Source organism: Dipodomys merriami, unplaced genomic scaffold (assembly GCF_024711535.1).
Source record: "Dipodomys merriami isolate MVZ:Mamm:240054 unplaced genomic scaffold, mDipMer1.0.p SCAF_9, whole genome shotgun sequence".
Taxonomy (NCBI): domain Eukaryota; kingdom Metazoa; phylum Chordata; class Mammalia; order Rodentia; family Heteromyidae; genus Dipodomys; species Dipodomys merriami.
Genome location: NW_027206512.1, coordinates 27,739,519 through 27,761,353, shown reverse-complemented (window position 1 = coordinate 27,761,353; position 21,835 = coordinate 27,739,519).

Sequence of the window (21,835 nt, the reverse complement as noted above, 5' to 3'; positions counted from 1 at the left end):
AACTAATGCTGGACAATTATATAAAATTATGTATAATTTCCTAGTAGTTTAATTTTTGATGTACAATCAAATAACATGAATTGAAAATCTGAAAAGAAAAATCTATTTTACTTTGCTTTAGATTTCTGGGGTATGAATACAAAAAAAAATGATGCCAATACAAAAATGGGTGTTGGACTGATCATTATAGAATGCTGAGCAACTCATTCATTTTACTCAACATGACTCATTTTGAATATAAATATTCAGTTATCAAAAACTCTATAACCACTACCCCTCCCAATAAAACAATGGTCATATTTAGGACAAAGAGTTATTGAAGTTAACAAGTCAATAAGAAGCATAAAGTTTTCCCTTAATTTTATTTCTTCATATTGCTGGGGTTTATTTCTTATTATTTTTATTAACTTTTAAACAGAGCATCACCAATAGTCTAGACAAATCTGGACAAAACTGAAAATTACTCTCACAGTTTTGTAAAGCAGGCAGGGAAAATTATTCTCAAATATGTTGAAAAAAAGAAAATTGTTGAAGTAACAGTTGATGGTTTAGGAAAGAATGAAGTAGATTATTGTAATTTGCATAATATGTAAGCTGTTATTTTCCAAACCTCCAATAGAAATGTAATAGCGTATTTTTTGTTGTTGTTTGATTGTAGAAAAAAAACTTTGCTTTTAGTTTCTGTAAGCTGAAGTAAAGAATCTTTTCTGAACCTGGTCCGTATCACATATGTACAGATAAACAGAGTTTACCAAGGAAAAATCTATCATTGCACTAAAGTGAAAAATTGAACACTTCCATATATGAGGGAAGCCTCTCTTCTGACTACAGAAATCCTCTCTTTCCAACCGCACTCCAAATTGTTTCTAACCTGTCTTCTTAAACCTTCCACTATTCTTTGCTGTTGTGATTTCTTCAGTGAAGTAAGCCAGGCCCAAAGAAACATAGGTCCCATGGTTTCCCTTATTTGCAAAAACTAGTATATGCGCAGGGCAAGCAGAAAGGCCAAAAGCTATGTACATATGACCATATAAGATGATAAGCAAATTGAGCCCCAAGATAGGGACACAAATATGTTTTTTCTTTCTTGCTATTGTTTCTAACGTATTTATAATGTACCACGTGATTTTGTTGTTGCTTTTGTATGTTCCTCCCCTAGGGTATAACCCCTATTTCCACTGTATTTTATGTCAGTGCTCTGCATCTTGTATACACACTTCTCTAATTCGGGGAGAGGAAGAGAAAAAACAAAATGCTTAAATAAGGATACAGGTTGACCCATTGTGAAAATGACATGTACAAAACACTATGTGGAAAATGAACTTTACAACTTCGGCGCAGGGTCGGGGGGAGTAGTTGTGGGGTTGGGAGGGAAGGGATGGTAGGGGGAAAACAAAGGAGGAGGCAACAATGCTTTACAGGAAATGTACTCATTACCTTGTTCATGTAACTCTAATCCCTCTATACAACATTTTTTAAAATATGTTTTTATTGTAAAAATAATGTATAGAGGGGTTACAGATTCATGCATTTTTATTGTTATTGTAAAAGTATTATACAGAAGAGTTTTAGTTACATAAGTAAGATAAAGATGTAATGTTTCCTTTTGTACCTAAATTATTTCATATTGTATTTAATTTGGAGGAATCCTCATTAGTTTGGCATATACATATACATAATGCAGTATAATATTTCCCTGATTACATAGAGAGATGTATATCAATGTTACTGCTTATGCTCTTTGTGGTTAGCAGTAATTAAAATACCAGCATTTTTGAATGTCCTTTATTCATAAGTTAAAACTTCTTTGTACATTACATTAAATTAAAATAGAGAACTTGGTTGGCAAAAATTAATCTAATGTGAAGAATAACTGAAATTTAAATTTAAAATGGGAATATGATTAAACAAGTAGATTAATGAGAAAGAAAATAGACAATCCAGGAAAAAGTAACCACACTTCTGCATTTTGATTTGTAACCTAATCACAAATAACATAATAAATGTGTATAAACTTTTCAATGAAGGACAATAATAGCACTGATTATTCTTTACATACTTTAGGTGTTAGTAAAAAAAAACTAATGAAGAAAGGAAGGTAAAAAGAGTCCTTTATTTCTAGACTAAGAAAATTATTTAGGTTAGATTTGGTCTTAATACATTTGAGTTACTGTAATAAAATACCAGAAGTTAGGCAGCTCATAAAAACATATATTTACTCTTCAGAGTTCTTTAATGTAGGAAGTCCAAAATGAAGACATCAATAATATTGGAATATATGGTGCTGACCATCTGCCTCATAGACAATGCTCTGAAGGTATGTCTTCATCTTCCTCTCCACAGGGCAGAAGAAAATGCATCTGGAACATCTCTTATAAAGACATTAATCTCACACATAATGGTGCTTTACTCCATTACATTTCATGTCCTGTTATCAACGCTTGAGACTTGAACTTGCACTTGTGAATAGTGTGCTGACCCTAATAATCAAACCACAGCAAGTTACAGCTATTAGGAAAAAGAAGAATATAATTATACTTCTTGAGAGGAACAAATAGAGTAGGCAGAAAAGTACCTGTGAAATGTAAACCAGGAAATGGTATTCAAAAGTTTGAAAAACAAATCACTTTATGGGAATATCAGAAAGCTTTTTTTTTATTTTCAAACCAACAATAATGCTTTTTCCAACCTTAAACTTATCAATTTGGTTTGAAGTTTTAATTTCTCCACACATTTTCTGTATGTGAAATTTGAGACAATTATCATGTCTGATAAAATAGAGTTGGAAATATCGTGAGGTAGTGTCTCTGGGAGAAGAAAGTATTTTATTTTTTTAATGCTTAGGCATTTCTCTTCTTTGTGTTTTTACTGCCTTGACAACTTACTGGTGAGGTTTTGGAAAAATGGAAATATTCAGTGACTTTAGTTCTTGTTTCATTTGAGCCGTTCATTTCAGTGAGGCTTTTAGGTTATAAACATTATGTAAGCAAAAGAGGCTCAGAACATACAGGAAAAGTCCGCCCTAAATACAATTCCTAGAAATTTCCAAATTTTATTTGCCAGTTGTTTCCAAGCCCTGCTATTAGTGAAAGCAATTTTCTAGGAATTTCATAAGACTTACGTGCCCAGAAATGTATTGCTGAAGGGTGTAGCTATAGAATATCATGTCTGTATAAAGTTGAAGACTTTATCTGAAATGAGCTTCTGAACCTTTCAAGGTTTGTAAGATAGTTTGGAATGAAACACATTTTCATTTGTCACAATCTATAATGTGGAAATAGCCTTTGAGTGAACCAATGTCATATGTGACAGTCGGTCTGGCATTAGTAAAACATTTATATTTTTTTCTAAAACCCCATCAATCAAAAAAATGAAAGTCAGGGCAGTTGATAGACTCAACTATATTACAGTCTGCTAATGGATTTTTGTCAATAAGTAATAGTCACAAGCCTGAGTCATTGTAGCACACCACAGTGTGTGAGTATATAGGTGTGTGTTCACGTGTTAAAACCATTATTTAATTCTTTGACAAATACTTTCAATTTAGAATATCTTTGAAAAAAGAAATATTAGCTTAGAAAAATTTGAAAATTTATGCTCAACATAAAATCATGTTTAATAAAGTTAGTGGTATCTCATGATAAAAATGAAATATGACAAAACAAAAATTTTATATTTGTAGGGAAGAATTCAAACAGTATCATTTCCTTGAAAAAGGAGCTCATAGTCCAACCAGGAAACTGCAGTTAGAAGGTGTAGGGGAATGGTAAAGGGGAGAGGGGTAGATGAATCAAGAAAGAAAAGGTGGAAGAATGTATTCATAATATTCAGTGTATATCTTATGAAACTAGTTAAATTGAGAGAAGGCTTTGGGTTTGAGGAATGGAGAAGAAGGTGTGAGGTGACATCAATCAAGATGTATTATACTTATATTGATTTGTTGAAGGGTAACTCCCTTGTAGAACTACTGAATATAACAGAAATATAATTTATGAAAAATTGAAGGCTAGCTCTTATTTGTTAATATGCTCCAAGGTGATTAATAAGTTTTTTTATTCTGTAATATATTACATTTGCAAAATTTGACATTGTGTATGCTTTCATCCAAAAATGAGTGGGTTAAAAAGATCAGAGTAAGGAAATTTCAGGGAATTCAATAAGAAATAAAGTATCAAACTATAAAGGAAGACACCTGGAATTTTCAACACTGAAGCTAACTTTTCTTGCAGGCAAACAAAATTTAATTCTTCACTAACAATTTCTTTAACTTTAAAACTCTATATTGTACTTGATTTATTATAGTCATTGTTACAATCTTGTTTTTATTTTGTGTATGTGTTTATGTAAATGTGTTTAGTGAGTTTTTAAATAAAACTTACTAGAAAATTAAATGTTCAATCAAAAATATTGCCACAGTAAATGACAAAACATTTTTTCAATTCAAGCTATCATTTTTAAATACTTTAAAAAGTCAAACATGGTGGTTTATGCCTACAATCACAACCACTTAGTGGGAGGAATGCAGAAGAAGTCTAGAAACAGGCAAATAGTGAGACATCAGTAAGATAACTAGAACAACACAGGGCTAGAGATACAGCTCAGCTAGTAGACTGCATGACTTTTGAATTCAAACCCTTGTACTAAAAATTTTACTCTTAAATCTGCTTATACTTTTAATTAATTTATTTATTTTTATTGTGAAAATACTGTACAGAGGGGTTACAAATACATGAGCAAGATAATTAGTACATTTCTTACCAAGCATTGTTGCCTCCTCCTTTGTTTCCCCTTACCATTGCTGCCCTTCCATTCCCTGTCCTCCCACGCACTCGCCGAAGTTGTAAAGTTTGTTTTTCTATATAACATCTTGTACATCTCATTGTTGCAATGGGCCCACCCTTATCCCTATTTAAACAATTTGTTTTTTCTCTTCCCCTCCACAAATTATACCAACATCAAATACAGTGAAAACAGGGGTTATACCGTGGGGGGAATGACATACAAAGCAACAAAGAAATCATTTTATAAATATGTTAGAAACAATAGCAAGAAAGAAAAACCATTTTTGTCCTTTTCTTGGGGTTCATTTCACCTAACATCAACTTAACTGACCATTTATGCTTGTCTCAGACATATACTAGTTATTGTAAATGGGAAACCATGGGACCTATGTTTCTTTGGGCCTGGCTTACTTTACTTAATATAATTTTTTTCAAGTCTTTCCATTTCCTAACAAATAGGGTAATGTCATTCTTTGTGATGGAGGCATAGAATTCCATTGTGTATATAGACCACATTTTCTTGATCAGTTCATCTACTGAGGGGCATTTGGGTTGGTTCTATATCTTAGCTATGTTAAATAATGCTACAATAAACATAGTGGTGCTGGTAGCTTTAGTATGGTCTTGTTTGTGATCATTTGGGTAAATGTCCAAAAGTGGGATTGCTGGGTATAGGGGAGTATCACCCTGAATCAGAATAAACTCCAAATGGATCATAGGCCTCCTAGTAAAAGCAGAGACCCTGAAAGCATTACAGGAAGAAATAGGAGAAACCCTAGGTTTTCTTGGCACAGGCCAAAATTTTCTTAATAGAGACCCAGAAACACAACAAATCAAAGAAAGGTTGGACAAATGGGATTGCATAAAGTTGCAGAGCTTCTGCATGGCAAAGGACATAGCTAGCAAGATCAATAGAAAGGCCACGGATTGGGAGATCTTCACTAGCCATACAATGCACAAGGGTCTCATATCTAAAATATACTGGAACTCAAAAAATTAAATCCCCAACAATGAATCCTCAAAGAAACAACTGCCCAATAAGTAAGTGGGCTAAGACTTAAAGAGAAACTTCTCTGAAGAGGAATGAAGGATGGCCAATAGACACATGAAGAAATGCTCAACCTTCCTAGCCATAAAAGAAATGCAAATCAAAACAACATTGAGATACCACCTCACCCCAGTTAGAATGGCTAAAATCAAGAACTCTATAATTACAATAGATGCTGTAGGGGGATGTGGCTAGAAGGGAACCTTACTGCATTGTTGGTGGGAGTATAAACTTGTTCAACCACTTTGGCAAGTAGTATGGAGGTGCCTCAAAAGACTCCACATAGAGCTCCCCTAAATTTTTATTCTTAAAAGCCATGTATATATGACCATATAAGTGAAATGAACCCCAAGATACGGACACAAGAGGTTTTATCTTTCTTGCTGTTGTTTTTAATGTACTTATAATGTTCTATGTGATTTTTTTGTTTCTTTATTATATTCTTCCCCTATGGTATTACTATTGTTTTCACTGTATTTGATTCTGTTGTCTTGCATATTTTATATACATTTTTCTAGTTTGGGAAAGGGAAGGGAAATAACAAAATGCTGAAATAAGGAAACAGGTTGACCCATTGTAACAATGAGAAGTAAAAGACACTGTGTTGAAAACAAACTTTACAATTTGTGGGGAGGGGAGGAGGAAGGAGTTGGGGTGGTGGGGAGGGCAGGGATGGTAGAGCAAAAATAAAGGAGGGGGTAACTGCTCAATAAGAAATGTATTCATTACCTTACTCATGTAACTGTAACCCCTCTGTACAGTGTCTTTACAATAAAATATATATATATTAAAAATCTTTTTATTGTTATCAAGGTGATGTACAGAGGGATTAGTTACATAATATTAGATTTTTATAATGAATTCATAAAATTCAAATCTTACTACCCTGGACTCTGATACAATTATTTTAATAATTATTTCAATTAGCTATGATTAAACTAATAAAGCTACCTTATGGCAGAAATATGTGCTATATGACTTATGAAGGATATCCAAACCATATGTTCTACATTTTCACTGCTTCTTGCACATTAAATATCTCATATAAAATGTAACAGTACAGTGTCTGAATTACAAGTAATCTGTAAAACTGACAATAAAATCAGCATTAGAGTGTTTGGCAAAGTTTCTGTTCTTTAGACATTTATATGTTTATGCTCATTGTCTTTCATATATGATTTCTTCTAAAATTTATCAGTCTTGATGTGTGTTCCCATTCCAGTTTTATGTATCAGAAAACAGGGTTACTGGAATTCATATAACTTGTACAACATCACAAGTCTACTTAGCTGTAGATCTAGGATTTTGTGTCCACTTTTGTTGAGACTTTCATTACTCTAATTTTATCACATTATTCAAGTTCCTAGTTCTTTCATATTGTTTCTTCTTGGTCTTTCATCTTTGTATATTGAGTGAATATCAATAAACCTACTGACTCTTGGATATGATGAAAGGAAATGATATATAAGATCAGTAGACTGATAGGAAATACATTCATTATGCATTGGTGTCAGTATTGGATGCCATTTAAATATTAAACTAATAGAAATGAGAATGAACTCTTGTAAGCTGACAATAATGTATATAAATTTTATAAGAATATTCCCTCCCCCACAGTGTAACCCCGCTTTCACTATATTTGATGTCAGTATAACATGTGGAGGAGATGGGGACAAACAAGTCGTTTAAGGATTCAGGTGGACCTGTTGCAACAATGAGAAGTACAAAATGTCATGTCAAAACCAGCTTTACAATGTCGGTGTGGGGGGGGAGGGGGGTATAATTGGGTGGGGGGAGGGGGGAGGCGGGGAAGGGAGGTGAAGGGTAAACAAAGGAGGAGGCTGCAATGCTTGGTAAGAAATGTATGCATTATCCTGCCCATGTAATTGTAGCCCCTCTGTACAGTATGTTCTCAAATAAAATAAAATTAAATTAAAAAAAAAAAGAATATTAGACTTTAGAGTTAATGCTTATGTATTATGCTCATTTTCTTAAAGCCAACTTTTCTTTTATTTATTTACTCATTTATTTATTAATGTCATTTATTTACTCATTTGTACAATATTGTATTTTATTTTATACTATCAGATCCTTGACATAGCTACTTGATTTGTTCTTGCTAGTGATGTCTCTGTTCCATTTCCTCTTCCTTCCTGAAGGAAGGAAGCACTAAAATAGTCTTCTAAATATTATCCCTGCTTTGATTTGAATTCATGGAAAATTCATTCTCTATACGCCAGCCAGGATAATCTTCAAAAAATAAATGATGTTAGTATTTTACTTAATAACTTAAATAACCTTTAATTGTATTTAAAATGATAGCAACTGGTAATTAACTACAAAGCCTTGCTTGTTCTTGTACAAGTTTCCCTCTGTGCACACTCACTATCCTTAACAGTGGTAAGCCTGCACTCTTGTGTGTGCTGGTGTTATTTTATGTATCTTCCTATAATTCACAAAGAATATTTCACTTTTAGGAATTTGACACTACTTGAAATTATTTTCACCCATCTTTCACCCATCTTTCAATGCTTCATGCATTCTTGACCTTGAGTTATTAATATAAATGCCATGCCTGAGAAAGGATTAGTAACTGCTTAATGTTTCTTTTTTTTTTTTTTTTGGTTGGTCCTGGGGCTTGAACTCTGGGCCTGGGCACTGTCCCTTTGCTCTTCACTCAAGATAATTTATTAATCTATCCATTCAAGTTTTTGTTTCTAAGGCAGGATTTTTTTTTCTAAGGCAGGAATTTAAGTTCCAGGAGATTAGAGGGCTTTTTGTTTGTCATATTGTTATGCTTGTAAATAGTTTTAATAACCTTTGACACATTGTCATTATCCAATGCTTGATTTCTGATAGGAAAAATGATGCGTGAATGCCTCAACTGGAAAACCTTGAACCTACTTCTTTATAAGATAACTAGTTCTAGAATATAGCATTAGACAAATTGCTTTTACTGGTGGCTTGGATTGAAAAAAAAGTTTCCTTGACAAGACTAACACAGTGTAGGGAAGCTCATGTTATATAGGGCAAAGGTGGTCTTAGTGTTCTTTCCAAAACACAGAATATAAATGTACATGAAACCATGTTGTTTCATAGGAAAGCCTGTGGTTAAGACTGGAAATTTCACCTGGTGTTCCAATAATCTTTACAAGAAAGTACAGGAATGAATTTATCAAAGAAAAAAGTGATGTAATCCTTAAACTGAAAAACACAGCATTTACACTCTGACCAAGAGCTTCAGCCAGCTAGAGAATAGTTGTTTTACTGGACAAGCATTCAGTGGATAGTATGTAATCAATTCCCATTAGCAACTATTTGTGACAGTGACCAAAGCAATGCTGAGATCGACTGTGTAGTTATCACTCCACCTGATATTTAAAAACATCATTGAATACTTGGGACTGAATGAGTCCAGGCTTTGGCTTCTTAAATGATTCCAGGCAAGGATGGTCTCAGGAGAAAAATAATGGATTTCCTGCTAACAAGGCCAGAACAAGGTCAATGTGATTAAGTGTAATAATATGAATCTATTTGTAACTTAAACAAGTAAGCTAAGTTTCACAGTTATAAACAAGATAGAATAATTTACAGCTATTCTGAAATTTATGGGCAGTATTTCATAAAATTAGAAAATAAGTAAAAATGAAAACAGGTAAAATGCTTTATGTTTCAATATGATAAAACTTTCTGACATACATAGTGTTAAAAGTCACTAAAATTGTATAAATATGTTTCTCAACAAATTCCTAAATCCAACTTTACACGTATTAAGTATTTAAACTTATTCACCCTCCTTCACACTCTCTGTTCACTAGTTCCTGAACTCCCTGGAAATAACCTGTTTTTATATTTAAATATAACAGAAGTACTAAGAGCTGCTTTCATTTTTTAAATTTTTATTGTAAGGGTAATGTACAGAGGAGTAACAGTTATGTAAGCCAGGTATTGAGAACATTTCTTTTTGAACAGTGTCACCTCTTCCCATTTTTTCCCAGTTTTTTCTTCCCAAACCCTCTTCTCCTCAAGTTATATAGTCCATTTTCAACATAATGTCTAGTGAGTATCACTGCTGCATTAGTTCACCCTCTATCCAAATATTCCTGTGCTTCCCCTTCCCCTCTCCAAATCAGATAAACTTACATAGAAGAAAAGAGGTATAGAAATGAACACTGACCAAAGGAAAAAATTGAAGAAAAATCCATATAAAATAAAATAGAAAGTCTCTTTTTCCCATTTCTTCAAGTTCACTTCTTGACCAAAGGAGGATATTCTTAGGAGAGGTCCAAAAGGGCTTAATAGCTATATGCGCATGATCACATAAAAGGAGCTGCTTTTAAATTTTAAATAGTTAGAAGTAGCCTAGATGAGAGAGAAATTTATACTGGATTTTCAGTGAAACACAAAATGATATTAAATAATCTCTTCAAAAAAGAGTTCTCCTCTAAAATAATAATATTTATAATCCATGAAGTAGCTGGTTTCTCTGATAAATTATTTTTAAATAAATCATTATGGCAATATAGTGTATCTCCCTGTTAGAAAGGATAGAAATTATTTGAACAAAATTAATGAGTGTATTCATCAACATTCAGCAAGTATTTACTTAGCATAAATGATGGCTGTGTGGTGCTAGATTAACTCAGACCCTTAGGGAGTCAAGGGGCTCTATGACTTGAGCTATTCCTCAAGTCCTTTTTGCTGTAGTTATTTGCTCTACTTATTTTGAGATAATATCTCAAAATCTTTAGACCTTTGACTGTTTCCTAGTTTACTTCCTGACTCAGATGCGATGACAGGCACAAGCCACCACATGCAGCTTTTATTGTTGAGAAAACATATCATGTAATTTTCCCCAGACTGTTCTCAAACATTTTCATTCGAATCTCTGCCTCTTCCGTAGCTAGGAATAGAGGTGTGAGCTACTAATACCAGGTTTACATTTTTCTATTGTAGGAAATTGACTATAAAATAAAACAGAATCAAACCAACCAACCAACCAAAACTTAAAATTGACTTTCATTCTCACAATGAAAATAGTTTATTAATATAATAAACAAATGCTAAATATGTTACAGGCATCTTACAGAACAGTGAAAGCTTACCAGGAACAAATTCTTTACTGTCTGGATCTATATTCCAATTGGCAGACCAATTATTAAATAAATATCTCCATAAACAATTCTATAGTTAAAATTCTGGTAATGTCTCCATGAGTAAACTGAGGAAATTATGAAACTATATAACAGGAACACTAACCTTGTTGAGGCAAAAATTAGGAAAGTTTAGCTTGAAAAAAATGACATTTTGCTGTAGATTGAAACAAGCACATTTAACTTAGGTACTTTTCTTGTTTTGTTTAGTTTCACTTTTTCTGACAAAGAAGGTAGATTTTAGATAACATAAGGGGCTTTATATTTATATCTCAAAGAACTTTAATTTTTAAGACACTTTTCAAAACAAATGTTACAAACATTTTACATGAATCATTTTATTGTAGTTTACTTTTCTTGTCACTACTGATTATGAAGCGTGTATTTCTTCTTTGAAACAGATCATATAACAGTGATTTTTATCACACAACTCTGACTCTTTAAGTGATCTCAGAGACTGACTGTGGAAGAATTTTTGAATGATAGTGTTGTTACATTAAATCACCATATATTTTGCAGTAACAATTTTGATGATCTGTGGAATTTAATGTACTGTTCTAAGTAAAAAATATTCCCTGCTCTTAACTATATATATATATACATATATATATATATGTATATATATATATATATGTATATATATATATATATATATATATATATATATATAGCAAATTGCTTACAGATATGTTGGAAACTTAATACTCACAGATTCCTTTGGAAACTTATCCTGAGATAGCAAATTCCAGATTTTTTTTCTACTAAAGAGAAACTCATTTCAGGAACATTCTCACTATATACTCTATATATGAAAATATTTTATTTAATAAGATAGGATACAAAATATAATTATCCAGGTTCTAGGTGTGTGTGTTTGTATATATATATATATATATATATATATATATATATATACATATATATATATGTTAAATAATGCTTGTAAAGTTTACAATTTAAGCCCTCTACTAGTGCCTTAAAATCTATCCAAGGTTTCTTTGTATGTATAGTAAGTTTATCAGACATTGACATGAGATTGATATGACATTGATATATTTTTCCACATATATATTTCTTTTTTTCGTTCATTTTTTTTTTGTTCTCCACTGGTCCCTTTAGGTTACAGCTTATAGAGATCATTCTAATTTCTTTAGTTATGTTGATCACTCAAGAATAAAATAAATTCTTATTTTCAGTTCTAGTAATATTTGGTTTAGACATGGATCTTATCCCTTAATCAATGGACTTTCATAAATAGAAAAGGACTCCTTTTCTATCTGGACTTTTTATGCCTCTAAATGAATTTCAGGATTGATTTTCTATTTCTGTAGAAAGTGTCATTGGGATTTTGATGGATGGGCATTGAAATGATTATAAAGAAATGCTTAACATTCTTAGCCATATATGAAATGTAAATCAAAACTACACTGAGATTCTATTTCACTTCATTGAAGATTACGGCTATCAAAAAACAAACAACAACAAATTCTGGTCAGAATATTGAGAGGAAGAATTAGCATACACTCTTGGTGGGAGTCTTAACTTGTAAACCACTATAAAAACCATCATGGAAGCTCATCAAAAAACTAAAAATAAATCTAAATTCTGACATTAACAGATTACTCTAGTATGTATCCAAAGCAATATCAGCCAATATACAAGAGAGATACCTTTCCTCAAAATGTCAATAGGGTGAGGTAATCAGGTGAGGTAATCAATAACTGTTGAATTGATAACATATGATGCACATTAATTTATACAATGATAATGTGCTATATGTGTTATTTGTAGGAAAATGGATAGAATGTTTGATTGGATCAAGAAAATGTGGTATATATATATATAGATACATATATATATGTATCTATATATATATATACACACACAATGGAATTTTACTTATGTATTAGAATAATAGTAGAGCATTTGTAGGGAAATGTATATATTTAAAAACAATTATGTTAAGTAAAGTAAGAAGCTTAGAGAGAAAAACAGCATGATTTGTTCTGAATGCAGAAGCTAGATCTAAAATATAGACATTGTGATAAAATATTCAGGGCTCTATATACACAGAAACAAACTCACTAAGAGACAATATACTTAGGGGTGGAGTCCAAAGGTGTAATGCCTCTGAACAACTAATGAACTGTTTAACAAAATAGGAAGGAAGAGTCTCTAGATAAGGGGGTATGGAAATAGAAGAATGAGCAAGTGAAGTCATATTTACTGTACTTCATTTGCGTTTATGTAAAAAAGAGAACTATATAAACTAGGGGTAAAAGCAGGAGGGAAAACCTGGGGAAGAAATAGTGGAAGAGATAACTTCGGCCAAGAAGCATTGTACTTTAGTATGGCCTTGTTTGTGATCATTCGGGTAAATGTCCAAAAGTGGGATTGTTGGGTCCTCCATACTACTTTCCAAAGTGATTGAAAATATTTACACTCCCACCAACATTGCAGTAGGGTTCCCTTCTAGCCACATCCCCTACAGCATCTGTTGTGTTTATAGAGTTCTTGATATTAGCCATTCTAACTGGGGTGAGGTGGTATCTCAATGTTGTTTTGAGTTGCATTTCTTTTATGGCTAGGAAGGTTGAGCATTTCTTCATGTGTCTATTGGCTATCCTTCTTTCCTCTTCAGAGAAGTTTCTCTTTAAGTCTTTAGCCCACTTATTTGTTGGGCAGTTGTTTCAGTGAGGATTTGTTGTTGGGGGGATTTAATTTTTTGAGTTCTAGTATATTTTAGATATGAGACCCTTGTCTGTTGTGTGGCTAGTGAAGATCTTTTCCCATTCCGTGGCTTTCTATTGATCTTGCTAGCTATGTCTTTTGCCATGCAGAAGCTCTGCAACTTCATGCAATCCCATTTGTCCAACCTTTCTTTGATTTGTTGTGTTTCTGGGTCTCTATAAAAAATTTCAGCCTGTGCCAAGGAAACCTATAGTTTCTCCTATTCCGTACCAGCACAACTATGTTTATTGCAGCATTATTTACCATAGCTGAGATATGGAACCAACCCAGATGCCCCTCAGCAGATGAATGGATCAAGAAAATGTGGTATGCATACTTAATGGAATTCTATGCCTCCATCAGAAAGAATGACATTGACCCACTTGTTAGGAAATGGAAAGTCTTTAAAATATTATATTAAGTGAAGTAAGCCAGGCCCAAAGAAACATAGGTCCCATGGTTTCCCTTATTTGCAATAACTAGTATATATCTGAGACAAGCAGAAAAGGTCAGATAAGATGATGCTAAGGGAAATGAACCCCAAGATAAGACACAAGTGGTTTTTTCTTTTATGTTATTGTTTCTAAGCTATTTGTAAGGCACCACGTGATTTTTTGTTGCTTTGTATGTCCCTCCCCCACAATATAGTACCTGTTTTCACTGTATTTGATGTTGTTATAATTTGAGGAGGGGAAGGGAAAAAACAAATTGTTTAAATAGGAATACAGATTGACTTATTGCAACAATGAGATGTACAAGATGCTCTATGTCATAAAACGAATCTTACAATTTAGGGGGGGCATGGCTGGGGGGAGGGAAGAGGGGGGAATGTAGTTGTGAAGATGGGAGTGAAGGAATGGGAGGGGAAAAACAAAGACGGAGGCAACAATGCTTGATAAGAAATGGACTCATTACCTAGCTCATGTGATTGTAACCCCTCTGTACAGTATTTTCACAATAAAAAACCTTATTTAAAAAAAGAGAAGCATTGTACTCATGACCTGACATGAAATTGTAACTTCCTTAAACAAATGCTTAATAATAGTTTTTTAAATCAATGAAGTACAATAGAGTATAGAAACTAAAAGTACAGTTAATATACAATTATTATTTTAAAATTCAAAAGTCCAGTTTTATTAGTAGAAATTTTTCATTTATATAAAAAAGTATATTTTCAAAACAGAGGCAATTCAAGGTGGATAGATTTTTTTTGTAGGTGATGGGGCTTGAACTCTGGGCCTGAATGCCGTCCCTCAGCTCTTCAGCTCAAGGTGAGCACTCTACCACTTGAGCTTGAACTGCAATCCTCAGCTCTCAGCCTCCTGAGTAGCTAGGATTACAGGCATGAGCCACTGGTATCCTGCTAAAGGTGGATAGATTTTTATCATTTCATATTGTAATCCATAAATCTAAAGAGTTATTAAGATATTAACAACATAGCATATATTTAAAATCAAAAACACACAGCTCTACATTTTTCTTTATGTGTGATAAGTTAAGTAGAATGTCACTTGAGTTAAGTCAGAAATATTGACTCTTACTTAAAAAGTCTCACATACTGGTGTTTGTAAGTCTTCAAATTGGCCTATGTGGGTCTTTACTACTGTATCTACCAATTATTTCATTGACTTCATTAAAAACGTAGCATTGTATGAAGTGCAATTCCCTACATTCCATTTATCTAATTCACCAGATTGCTTCTAGTTGAAATTTCTCTGAGCTAAATAGCTACTAATATAGAACTAAAAGCTATATTACGGAAGCAAGCCATTTTGTAAGTCACTTCTGGAAGAATATAATTTAAGCGAGCTTTAGAAAATGAATTTCAGAAGAAATGGGCTGATTATCAATGGTGGAAATAATGAAAATATGGCCATAATTAGAAAAAAGAATGACTAGAAATATAAGTAGACAGGTGTGTGTTCCACATGATTATATTGTGACAGAACACAAAAGAACAAGGAGGCTTCATCAAGATTAACCTGGAATGAAGAAAATCAAACTTTGAATGTATTTTAAGATTTTCTTCTGAATCTTTCTTGTATTAGGTAGAATAGTTCCATAGAAATACAAATTTCATATGAAATTCTTAGAGAAAAGTTTTTGTAGAGAAGATATAACTGGATTGCGATCTTGTTTTGCTTCTGCCTCCCACCAAGGCTTGGATAGAGACAAATTCATTTTGCAATATTTCCTACTGACAGTGTCTATTTTAACAATCATTCTCTCTAATTTAGTGCTAACTTCCATTCTTTGAAATTGCCTATGGAGAATTTTTAATGGTCTTATACAAACTGTAGCTTTGGCTTACTCCTCTCAATCTATCAGAATAGGCTGTATTGAAACAATATTATCAACTTGTACATCCTGTCCAAGCTCCTCAGTAGGAATATTTCAAAGATGGGTACAGACGTGTTGCTATCGAGATTTAAGATTTTCTTGTGAATGGATGAACAATTTGTTTTAATAAATTGGCTTATTTTCTATTGTGATAGTCATAATTTCATAACCCATTTTCTTTAGACATATGAAACAAATGAATCCTAAACTTTGGAAAATGAAACATTTCTAACATAAAATAGATAGGAATGTCTAGAGGGGAAACAACCATAGGTACGACACCAATTACTACAGCTGTGGATACATCTAACCAGCTTTTGCCACTCCCTCCCTTAATTTCTACACTTTATTATAACCCCAGATTTAGTGGTGCACTGGAATTATTGAGATAAAGCTTAAACTTATTCACCTTTTACACACCATTAAGAAATAATGTCTTAGAAAGTAAAATAATTATTAGGAGTTAATATAAAAATTAATAAAGTGCATACCTCCATTTTTATTTTGTTTGTGCTTTAAGACCTTAATTCATTATCCTTTTATGCTCATAAAGATATATTAACCCATTTTAATCATTTCTGCCATTTCAGAAATGAGGAAAATATTTTGAAGGCAGTCACTAACTTTACTCTGTCTTTTTGCACAAGTATTTTGATAAATGTACTTATGTTATTTCTTTACCCAAGAAATGTAGAAATAATATAGTATGGAGACCATCTCACATTCTGCTTCTAGAATAAAGCTGAATATTTTGAATTTATGAAAGGGAATTTATTCATGACATTCAAAAACTCCAAGTCTATGTAAAGAACAAAGAAAGCTGAATAAACATTGGAAGTTGAATTTTTACCCAGCCTGTCCTTTCCTTTATTTATGAGCCTTGTTCACATAGTAGAACGTGTTTTCATTGGACATTGATTACTATTATTGCAGGGCTGGTTTGGATCAAATCTCACTTCCCACAACCCATTTCCTATAAGAGCTAATGGGTTTGCAGCTCATTTATGATGATTGTATTGGCAGGAATTAGCTGATATTTTCAAATACTCAATAGGAGAGATTTTTCCACTCTCATGAGAGCTTCTCAGCTGCAGGTAAAGAATTTTACAGCTGGATGAGGGAGCTGATTAGAGGCAATTATAGCTTGAGTGACCAGCAGTAGTATTAAAATAATACTGGCATAATCTACCTTGTCCTTTGCACTACAGACGTTTTGAATCTTTTCAAATGCCTGTTTTGGAACATTAAAAATTCTCTAGAATTGCAGGAAGTATGCATTTAAATTTAATAATAATATTAAAAATTTTCTGCTAGTGAATTCTGTAAGCAGGACTTTACCAGAAATAATTTTATATTGACTACCAAGGGCATATCAAAATTAACTAGAACAGATGCTTAATGAGAAATATGAAAGATCTACAACAAATTTGGACATAACACATCCAGCAACTTCAATTTAACTCAACATATATCCTCATGCTCTCTTTGATAATGGTTATTGGCTCAGTGTCCTGGTAGGAATTGTTGGCAAAGTGTCTTTTTTATTTTTATTTCATTTATTTTGGCTAGTAAAAAATGCCAATTCTTTCATGAGTGAGGATGTTTGTGCAGAACAGCTCCATTTTTGGCTACTCCATTCCCAAGAACGTAAGGATTCATGTAGCCCTTGAAAAAAGGGGAAAGATTTGTGTAGGGAAAAGAGGCATAGAATTAATATACTGTTATTGTCATTTTGTAGGTTCCTTTTGATAAATACAAAGGTATAATTATGAATATACAGTGAAGCAGAAGAGTTGTAATAAACTTGGAAGACACAGTGAATTCAATAATTTTATTATATTTATTTTATTTATTTATTTATTTTATTTATTGTTACTATTGTACAACTGTATAAATGTACTACATTTTATAAGTAAGATTATAAGCATAATGTTTCTAGACAAAGTCACACCTTCTTTCCTTCTCCCACATTTTCCCCCAACTGAACATACCCACAAGTTACATCATTCATTTTTACATAGTGTACATTGAATACAAAGACTATGGTAAATATATTTTTAGAATTATATATTTTAATCTGTCTGTTATGAGTAGCTACCTATTCAGAAATGGCAATACTATGTTATATGTTAGCCAGTTATTCCAATTAATGATTTAAAATAAATACAATAATTACTTTTTTAATATTTCTGAAAAACATAAAAGATTCTGGTGCCATGCATCTTGTATATACGTTTTATGATTTGGGGAGGGGAAGGAAAATAACTAAATGCTGAAACAAGCATACAGGTCGATTCTGCTTGTCTCAGACATATACTAGTTATTGCAAATAAGGGAAACCATGGAACCTATGTTTCTTTGGGCCTGGCTTACTTCACTTAATATAAGTTTTTCAAGTCTTTGTTTCCTAACAAATGGAGCAATGTCATTCTTTCTGATGGAGGCATAGAATTCCATTGTGTATATATACCACATTTTCTTGAGACAAGCAGAAACGGTCAGATAAGTTGATGTTAGGTGAAATGAACCCCAAGACAAGGACAAAAATGGTTTTTCTTTCTTGCTATTGTTTCTAACATAATAAGATGATTCTTTTTGTTGCTTTGTATGTCCCTCCCCCACAGTATAACCCCTGTATTTGATGTTGGTATAATTTAGGGAGGGGAAGGGAAAAAACAAAATGATTAAATAGGGATACAGGTGGACCCATTGCAACAATGAGATGTACAAGACGTTTTGTCAAAAAACGAACTTTAAAACTTGGGTGGGTGGGGAGCGGGGGAGGCAGGATGATAAGGGGAAACCAAGGAGGAGGCAACAATGCTTGATAAGAAATGTACTCATAACCTTGCTCATGTAATTGTAATCCCTCTGTACGATATTTTCACAATAAAAAACTTATTTAGAAAAAGCATACAAGTCAACCCATTGTAACAATGAGATGTACAAGATGCTATGTTGAAACCAAACTTTACAACTTTGGGGGGAGGAAGGAGTTGGGGAGGTGGGGAGGGAAGGGATAGTGGGAGAAAACAAAGGAGGAGGTAACAATGCTCAAAAGGGAATGTACTCATTACATTACTCATGCAACCATAACCCTCTGTACAATATCTTCACAATAAAAAAAATGTGAAAGATTGAAAATTCTAAATAAAACACTTTATTCATAGGTTTTATTCTTGAAATGCAAATGATGAAGTAAATATTATGAGAAATTAGGCATGATGGCACACATCTAACTTACCACCACACTCAGGAGGCCAAGGCAAGAGGATTGAAAGTTTGAGATCAGAGAGTGTAATTTAAGGAAACTCTATCAAAAATGAAAATTAAAGGGGCTGAGATTGTATCATAGAGTGCTCAATAAAAATATTAAAAAATAAAAATAAAAAATAAAAAAGAATTGTAATCTTTTGTTCAATGTCCAATAGTGAAAAAAGACAGAAAAGAAAATCATATTAAAAATTCTGACTGCCCTAACTAGTAATTTGATCAGGTTTTTAAAAATATTCTTTATTGTTATTGTAGAAATATTCTTTATTGTTATTGTTTAAAGGGATTACAGTTACATAAACCAGGTAATGTGTGCATTTCTTTTTTTTAGGTCCTTTTTCCTTTTTTATTATTTTTATTTTTTATTGTGAAAATACTGTACAGAGGGGTTACAATTACATGGGCAAGATAATGAGTACATTTCTTATCAAGCATTGTACCCTCCTCCTTTGTTTCCCCTTCCCTTCCCTTCCCATCCTCCCCCCCCTCGCCCCCCCCACCCAATCCTCTCCGCCTTTCCCCTCCCCCCCACCAAAGTTGTAAAGTTCGTTTTCGACATAAACGACTTGTACCTCTCATTGTTGCAATGGGTCCACCTGTATCCCTATTTAAACGATTTGTTTTTCCCCTTCCCCTCCACAAATTATACCGACATCAAATACAGTGAAAGCACGGGTTATACTGTGGGGGAGGGACATAAAAAGCAACAAAGAAATAATCTTATAAATGTGTTAGAAACAATCGCATGAAAGAAAAAAAAACATTTGAATACATATCTTAAGTTTCATTTCCCTAACATCACCTTATCTGACCTATTCTGCTTGACTCAGACATGTACTAGATATTGGAACTTCTTCCTTCACTCTCTCCCAGGTTTTAGCTCCCTTACCCACCTACTAGTTATATAATTTTCCACATAGAGTCTAGTGAGTTCCACTGCTGTATTTATTCACCCTTTGTTCCCCGTTTATGTGCCTTCTTATGTTCTCAAAGAAAAACTAACAAAAAAGAGTAAAGGGAAACACAACAAAAAACAGAAACAAAAAAATCTCTTCTTTCAATTTCTTGGAGTTCATTTCAAAAAATATTACATGATCATGTATGTATGTAGCTATTGATCCTTTGTGATCTGATACTATGAATATCAAATATTCTCCTTTGGTCATTATATGAATGAATGTCTAGAGACCTGTATAATTTATCATGTCCTAGTGTAGCTACACACACACACACACACACACACACACACACACACACACACACACACACACACACACACACACACACACACACACACACACACACACACACAAACACCATCCAGTTTGCTTCCATCCAGTTTGCTTACTTGTAGATATATAGGCACATTCTAGTTACCACAAATGAGTAAAACCATGCAGCCTATGTTTTGGGGGTCTGGCTTACTTTGCTTAATATAATTTTTTCCAAGTCCTTCCATTTTCTTATGAATGGTACAAGATCATTCTTTCTCATGGGAGAGTAGAATTCCATTGTGTTGACCCAGTCTTTGTTTTTAAAGCTGCACTTTTTAGAGTTATGTTTATTTAGCATACAGCTGTAATTTATGAAGGAGCAATCAATAATTTATGATTGGTTGAGCATAGCAAAATCAATTATAATCTATAACCCAAATCAATTAACATCTATACACAACAAGTTTGTCATTTATTAGTCTGGTATTCAATTCTAAACAGTTTTGAAAGGTACATGGATAATATTCACTTCATGGGAAGAAAACAAGGGAAGATGTGACACTGTTCAAAAAGAAATATACTTAATACTTGACTTACGTAACTATAAGCACTTTCTATTTCACCTTTACAATTAAAATAAAAAAGGAAAAGTCACTTCATGGAATTGTTTGTCCTTCCTTCAATTCCAGTTTTGACCTGAGAGATATTTAGTAAATTTGACTTTTCAATTAGCATTTTGCAGAACTCATTGAAATTATAACACACTAGTACATTTGATTGTCAAGCTGCAGATGTGCTAATGTAAAGTTATAATTTTCTCATCTGAATAACTTTCAGTTAAACCTCCAATTTCTTACAATTCTTTTGTTTCTGACCTATTATTGTTCATTTAAAAGAATCAGGTCAAAAGTGGATTTTGAAATTAGCTTGGATTGTAATAGTACATATTTTAGGATACAGAGAAACAAAAGAAGCCAATATATTTCAAATGTTGTTTATTCTGCTTCTGCTAAATCTTCTTGATCACAATTAAAGTTAACTATTAAATGCATAAAGTGAGATTCATTTTCAAACTACCAATAATCTAAAGTCAAATACAGGCAAGATGAAAATACAAATCAGAAGTTAAATAAATGGTTGATCTTTTTTTTTTTTTGCCTTATTGAAGATGAAACATGGGAAAAGTAGACACAAGAATACACAGATATTCATGGTGGCTCAGTGGTAGAGAGCTTGCCTTGCATGCATGAGGCCCTCGGTTCGATTCCTCAGCACCACATAAGCAAAAAGAAAAAA